Source organism: Syngnathus floridae, chromosome 11 (genome assembly GCF_059516105.1).
Source record: "Syngnathus floridae isolate MCC-2025c chromosome 11, RoL_Sflo_1.0, whole genome shotgun sequence".
Taxonomy (NCBI): Eukaryota; Metazoa; Chordata; class Actinopteri; order Syngnathiformes; family Syngnathidae; genus Syngnathus; species Syngnathus floridae.
This window is the reverse complement of record NC_142423.1, coordinates 2,527,288-2,534,272: the sequence shown is the minus strand read 5'-3', so window position 1 is coordinate 2,534,272 and position 6,985 is coordinate 2,527,288. Positions and strand designations below refer to the sequence as shown.

Sequence of the window (6,985 nt, the reverse complement as noted above, 5' to 3'; positions counted from 1 at the left end):
TTTGGTCCGCGTTTCCGGCAGTAAGTCGGATTCGTTCCCAGTGAGGGTTGGACTCCGCCAAGGCTGCCCTTTGTCACCGATTCTGTTCATAATTTTTATGGACAGAATTTCGAGGCGCAGCCGAGGCATTGAAGGGGTCTGGTTTGGGGACCTCAGCATCGCATCTCTGCTTTTTGCAGACGACGTGGTGCTGTTGGCTTCTTCAGGCCGTGATCTCCAGCTCTCACTGGAGCGGTTCGCAGCCAAGTGTGAAGCGGTCAGGATGAGGGTCAGCACCTCCAAATCCGAGTCCATGGTCCTCGGTCGGAAAAGGGTGGAATGCCCTCTCCGGATCGGGGATGAGATCCTGCCCCAAGTGGAGGAGTTCAAGTATTTTGGCGTCTTGTTCACGAGTGAGGGGAGGATGGAGCGCGAGATCGACAGGCGGATCGGTGCAGCGTCGGCAGTAATGCGGACTCTGTACCGGTCCGTCGTGGTAAAGAGAGAGCTCAGCCAAAAGGCAAAGCTCTCAATTTACCGGTCGATTTACGCTCCTACCCTCACCTATGGTCACGAGCTATGGGTCGTAACCGAAAGAACAAGCGCCCGAAAGTTTTCTCTGCAGGATGTCCGGGCTCTTCCTTAGCGATAGGGTGAGAAGCTCGGTCATCCAGGAGAGACTCGGAGTAGAGTCACTACTCCTCCACGTTGAGAGGAGCCACATGAGGTGGCTCGGGCATCTCATCAGGATGCCTTCTGGACGCCTCCCTAGGGAGGTGTTCCGGGCATGTCCCATCGGTAGGAGACCCCGGGGACGACCCAGGACACGCTAGAGCAGGGGTGGGCAAACATTTTGACTTGCGGGCCGAATTGGGTTCTAAATTTTGACCGGGGGGCCGAACCAGGAGCAGATGGATGTAGTGTTTGTGTCAAGTACTATAAATGACATGTAAAGGTCATTGCATAATAAGTTTTTACTTTTAGTAGATACTAAAGCATGGATATTAAAAAAAACTTTTTGAAAACAAATGCATTTATTAACAGCATTAAAAAAATATTTCACCCAAAAACTACTATCAGTGATTCTAATTAAATATGACACTGTTATGACGAATAACATTTTCCATCACTTCAGCGCCTGCAGGTCAGATTTATGAAATATGTTTTTCTAATGAGGCGAAATCACATTCAACGGCAAACATTCTGACCAAATACATCATCTTGAAGAATCAGTGAAAGAATGCATCTAAGTAATAAAGAAATCAATAGTATTGTTGGTTTCGCTTTTTTGCGAGTGCATCATAGTCTGGAGTAAAATTTGTTGTGGTAATTCTTACACTGTAAAAAAATTCCTGTAAACTTTACAGTAATTAACTGGCAGCAATTAACCAGCAACTTATTGTAAAAACATTTTACAGTGATTAACTGGCAGCAATTAACCAGTAACTTATTGTAAAAACATTTTACAGTAATTAACTGGCAGCAATTAACCAGTAACTTCCTGTAAAAACATTTTACAGTAATTAACTGGCAGCAATTAACCAGTACCTTACTGTAAATACATATTACAGTAGATGTACTTTACAGCATTGGTGTATTTACTGTAAAACAAAAAACAGTTAAATACTGTGGTCTTGGTTGTATATACAGTATTAGGTAGTTTAACTGTATGCTACATAACAGTTAAATACTGTGATGTCAGTTGCATTTATAGTATTAGTTGTTTAACTGCAGAATGAATATCAATGAAATACTGCGATTTCAGTTGCGTTTACATTACTGGTTTATTTACAGTAAAAACAAATGAAGCGGTCATTACAACATACAATGTAACATACAATACATACAACAGTGTTGTAAATGGCAATGCAGTACTATTAACAGTAGGTAATCATTGTAAATTAAGTTTCTCACTGTACACTGTAAAAACATTCCTGTAAACTTTACAGTAATTAACTGGCAGCAATTAACCAGCAACTTATTGTAAAAACATTTTACAGTGATTAACTGGCAGCAATTAACCAGTAACGTATTGTAAAAGCATTTTACAGTAATTAACTGGCAGCAATTAACCAGTAACTTACTGTAAAAACATTTTACAGTAATTAACTGGCAGCAATTAACCAGTATCTTACTGTAAATACATATTACAGTAGACGTACTTTACAGTATTGGTGTATTTACTGTAAAACAAAAAACAGTTAAATACTGTGGTCTTGGTTGTATATACAGTATTAGGTAGTTTAACTGTATGCTACATAACAGTTAAATACTGTGATGTCAGTTGCATTTACAGTAGTAGTTGTTTAACTGCAGAATGAATATCAATGAAATACTGCGATTTCAGTTGCGTTTACATTACTGGTTTATTTACAGTACAAACAAATGAAGCGGTCATTACAACATACAATGTAACATACAATACATACAACAGTATTGTATATGGCAATGCAGTACTATTAACAGTAGGTAATCATTGTAAATTAAGTTTCTCACTGTACAATTTAAATGCTGAATCAGTGATTTAATATTAATCGTTAATAGAATGACCCATTGTTGGGTCTAAATACGATTAGACATTAAATCACTTGCTGGAATGAAGAGGAGAAGACAACCAGAACAGGTTTACTCGCGAGGAGAACGATAGAGAAAGCAATCTCAGTTACAACCTCCATCAGTTCTGAGTCCTTACTCCACGTGCCCCTCTTTTTAATGTTATGGTTGCCCTGGTTACAGAGGCGTTGCTACACTAAAGGGAGGGGGGATTGTGTCTGTAGCAACGCTGATTAGCAAAAGAATGTAGTGTGGTGTGAATTAGCACTTCGTTGTTGGCTCTTGAACCCCCGCAGAGGCCGTCCCCAGCCGTCTTCCCTCACAGTTGGCTGACTCCTTCTCGACTGTGGTCAAATACCCTGAAGCACGTTGATTGCCGCTTTGCTGTGGAACAAATGCAACTAGACCTTTGCTAACTTTGTCTACTTGGTAATTAACACATAATAATAATAAGTAACTTGTCCTAAACACTTCAACACACATTAAACAAACGTGAGGTAACCGGTATGCAGTTCCTTAAACAAACATTGAGTAAATATGGGATAACTTTTATGCAACTACTTCTAACTGTATGTAACCCTTAACAAAGAAAAACAGTTCTGATAAACTACAATCTATGAACCAAACCTACATCTAAATGAAAAGGAATGAAGTTCCTGTGAATCAAACAAAGAACATGTCACCTATGCAAATAAGCCCTGCTCATTGTTAGTGAAGGCCTCTTACGGGAACCAAAACACACAGACAACATAAGGACAGGAAGGATACAAATGGCTGACAGGGATCAAAAGACATCCCTATCACTAAAAAGGAAGAACCTAGATAAAAGGAAAGATAAACTCGTAAAGGCGAGGCCTCCAGGTCTGGCAGGCCAAAGCTTCACTTAAAATTATTCCAACACCCATATTCTAAAATATTTCAATTAACTACAGACAAAAAATGTGTTAACAGGATTATGTATTTTTTGGTGAACAGGAACATAAAACACATCACCAAACCTTTTAGACAAAACTTCCTTGGGCTTGGACAAAACAGGAGCCCTGAAATTAAAGAAGAAAACACATTAAGAATTATGATGGTGATGTCGGTGTCATGTTAAGATACTTCTTCCTGATAGGAAGTGTGTCACTGGCTGCAGGAACACTCATGCAATTAGCAAGGTTGGAGTTATATTATTAGTGGGATGTAACGATTACTCGTGAGACGGTTAAAAATCGATTGGAATATGTCGCAAATTAAATCGGAGAAAAAAAAATTCAAACCGGAACAACGTAAATGTGAAAGGTTGAATGTGCCATTAAGAATGAATGGGGGAAAAAACAACCACATGAGTTAACATAACTATTTGAGATGACTTCTTTAAATAAACCATCTTGAACTTTCTATGCAAAAGTTATTATCTGAACCTCACCTGTACCTAGTCAGTTAGCCAATCGAACTCCATGAAGTCCCTGATGAAGGAGATCACATGGGGGTTCATGTATGAAGTCTTCCGGCTCATCTGCTCCTTGGCACTGCACTTGGTGGAGTCAGGATTAGTTCTGACCAAAAACCTATGAAATGAGTATAGGAGTTAGAGGTTGAGACATTATGTACATGTCAACGAGTAATCAATTAGCAAATCACAACTTTAATTAAAAGAATCGATAAAAATAAATTGTTTTAATTAAATAAATAAAATATTGCAGTATTTTATACTTGCATTACATTTATTTTACTATTGAGGGATGATAATACTGCCTGAATAACACTTATAGAAGAGAGATATAGAAAATGCCAGTGGGAATAAAGTTAGGTATATAATTTCATCAGTTAATACCTCTGAATAAACTCCAATGTTGTGCAGGCTTCCACCTGATACTCTAGGTTGAAAACATAGGAACAGGCGAAGAGAGTGCAGGCTTCCACCTGATACTCTAGGTTGAAAACATAGTAACAGGCGAAGAGAGTGGCCAAGGCAGTGGTGAAGTCAGCCAGGTGAGCAGCAGGTGGGATTATGACCCTCCCCTCGATCGACAGCATCCACTTTTTTGCAGTCAGGATTGTCTCTCCTTAAAGTCAGACATTACAAAAATCATATTTCACAGCAATCCATTTTATAAATGATCTGCTTCAGATGAATGACTGTAAAAACAGGGCAGGGAGTATACATAGCTTCCAAGCAGTACATAAAACATATCAAAGGAGCAGATATAGTAACTGAGTTGGTGAAAGATGAACAAAAAGTGACACATGTGTAGCAAGCAAGCTGAAATAGCAGCAATGACAAACGAGTTGGCTACTAGGGATGAGTGAGTACACCATTATCTGTATCTGTTCAATCAACTAGATTATCAACATCCGTACTCTGAATGGGCCTTAACCCGGAAGTGGGTGTGGTTCAACCCAGAAATGGGCTCATCCTGCCCCACAAGTTGTCTTTTTTGCTGGAAATGTATACGAGTTGATCGAGCTGACATAAAGCTACAACCTTCAACAGTGGAAGCCAAGTCAACTCCATCAATTTGCCTTTCAAGTCCTGGTTTAGCAAAAGTGGCAAAGCATTCTGCTACCCCACATGGAAATCTGAAGTTAGCTAAATTTCTGTGAATCCTCAAATGACGAACAAATGCAGGGATTGAAGCTGTGGTGAAATTACAGTACTTGCATGAGTAATTCATTTTGATGGCAAGCAAACTGATTAACTTTTTTTGTATTACTATTTTATTTTATTACTTTTAGTGATAGTAGGCCTCGACGTGTGCTTGGTGGTAGAGCCGCCAGGAGGAAAACCAACACGGAGGCAGAAGGTGGAGAAAAAAAACAGGCAGGAAAATAATCTTCTCCCGCGCGTAGCAGAAAAATATATAATAACGACACAGTAACGACCGTCGTACTGTCGCTGCTAGTGCTTCAGTAAATTAAAAAAAAAAGAGAATCTGGTCAGTTAAAGAAAAACAGCGCTCTCTCGGAGCCGTTTTCGCTGCCAAACTGAAACAAATGAACACAGACGACGCAAACACATAGAAACACAACAAAAAACACACAGCACAAAACAAAGCCTTGTGTAAGAAATGTTGTTGTGGGAGCCAGAGGTGCAATCGCTGTGATCGCGATTTGTCCCGTTTACTTTGACGTGATTGGCCATTCGAAGAAAGACCGTTGATTGACCTTGTGCGCCGGCGGCCGGCGCACTCACGCCACTCGATCGATCGTCGCTCTTCGGACACAAAGTATGGCAGCGGACCAAGAGGTTTGTACGGCTTCGTGCACCAACTGCACCCTTCTCTTAGAGAGGTTGTCCCTGCTAGAGGGACGTGTCCGCCAGTTAGAGCAGAATAGTGCGATAACAGTAGTTGCGGCGGACATAGACGCGGGCTGTAGTCAGCCCGCTAGCCCGGTTAGCATTAGCCCCAAGCGGCCTGCTAATCGCGATGAGCCAGGTAAGACGCATAGCCGTCCAAAGTCATCTCGGTCTACTGGCCCTCGCACTTCGGTCATAGGTGACTCCATTACGCTTAAAAATCCAGCCACGGTAATGTGTATTCCTGGGGCAGAGCACCCGACATAGAAGCTAATCTTAGGGAGCTGACTCACAATAGGCCTAGTCAACAGCGTAGTTCCACCAACGCTAGCTACTCGGACATATTGATACACGTCGGCTCCAATGATGTTAGGATGAGACAATCAGAGATCATAAAGAAAAACATAGCGAGGACTTGTGATCTTGCCAGAAAGATGAGTCGGCATTGAGTATTTGTCTCTGGCCCCCTGCCTGGGAGAGGCACTGATGAGAGGTTTAGTAGATTAGTCTCCCTTAATCGATGGATGGCTGGGTTCTGTAAAAAGCAGGGACTGTATTTTATAGATAACTGGTCCTCCTTCTGGGGCCGCCCCGACCTGCTGAGGAAGGACGGCCTTCACCCTAACCGAGAAGGCGCCTTCACTCTTTCTAGGAATATAGATTACTGTTTGAGCCACTCATGACAGGTCACTCTAGAGCAGGCCAGGGCACAGGTGATTAGACCACCTGTGAGGATGGGTTTGGAGTCTGTTAAGTTAAAGTTAACTAGCGCTAGGCTAGACTTTCAGCATACACATAGCTCCTCGTGTAGACTAGAGCGCGACAGTTTAAATAGTGCTGCAGTACACATAAACACACTTTCTACTGGGGTAGTAGACAAATTCAAGCACTCCGTCCCGACCGGTCTTGCTGATGAAACGGTGCCTGTTTTAGATAACTTCACGTGTGTAACAAATATTCATCATCAAATTCCCACAGTCGTTTCATCCCACCGCGCAAATAAACTTTTGAGAGGTGATGTTAGGCACAATTTTACTCGCATCCCATTTAAAAATCCTTCGATAGATACGCACCCTGATCGACCGATTACACTTAAACTCGGTTTTATGAATATTAGATCGCTTCATACGAAAGCAGTTCTCGTTAATGACCTTATCATGGAACATAATC

At 41.4% G+C, this 6,985-nt stretch overlaps 1 long non-coding RNA gene across 1 annotated transcript; it reads right to left on the bottom strand.

The window, feature by feature from the left end:
- Positions 1-2,598: 2,598 nt before the first annotated feature.
- LOC148390286 (uncharacterized) lies at positions 2,599-6,447 on the bottom strand. The gene is made up of 5 exons (XR_015861378.1): positions 5,683-6,447; positions 4,352-4,583; positions 3,944-4,085; positions 3,531-3,572; positions 2,599-2,916 (listed from the first exon to the last, which is right to left on the bottom strand). It is a non-coding gene; the product is annotated as an uncharacterized LOC148390286 (long non-coding RNA).
- Positions 6,448-6,985: the final 538 nt, after the last annotated feature.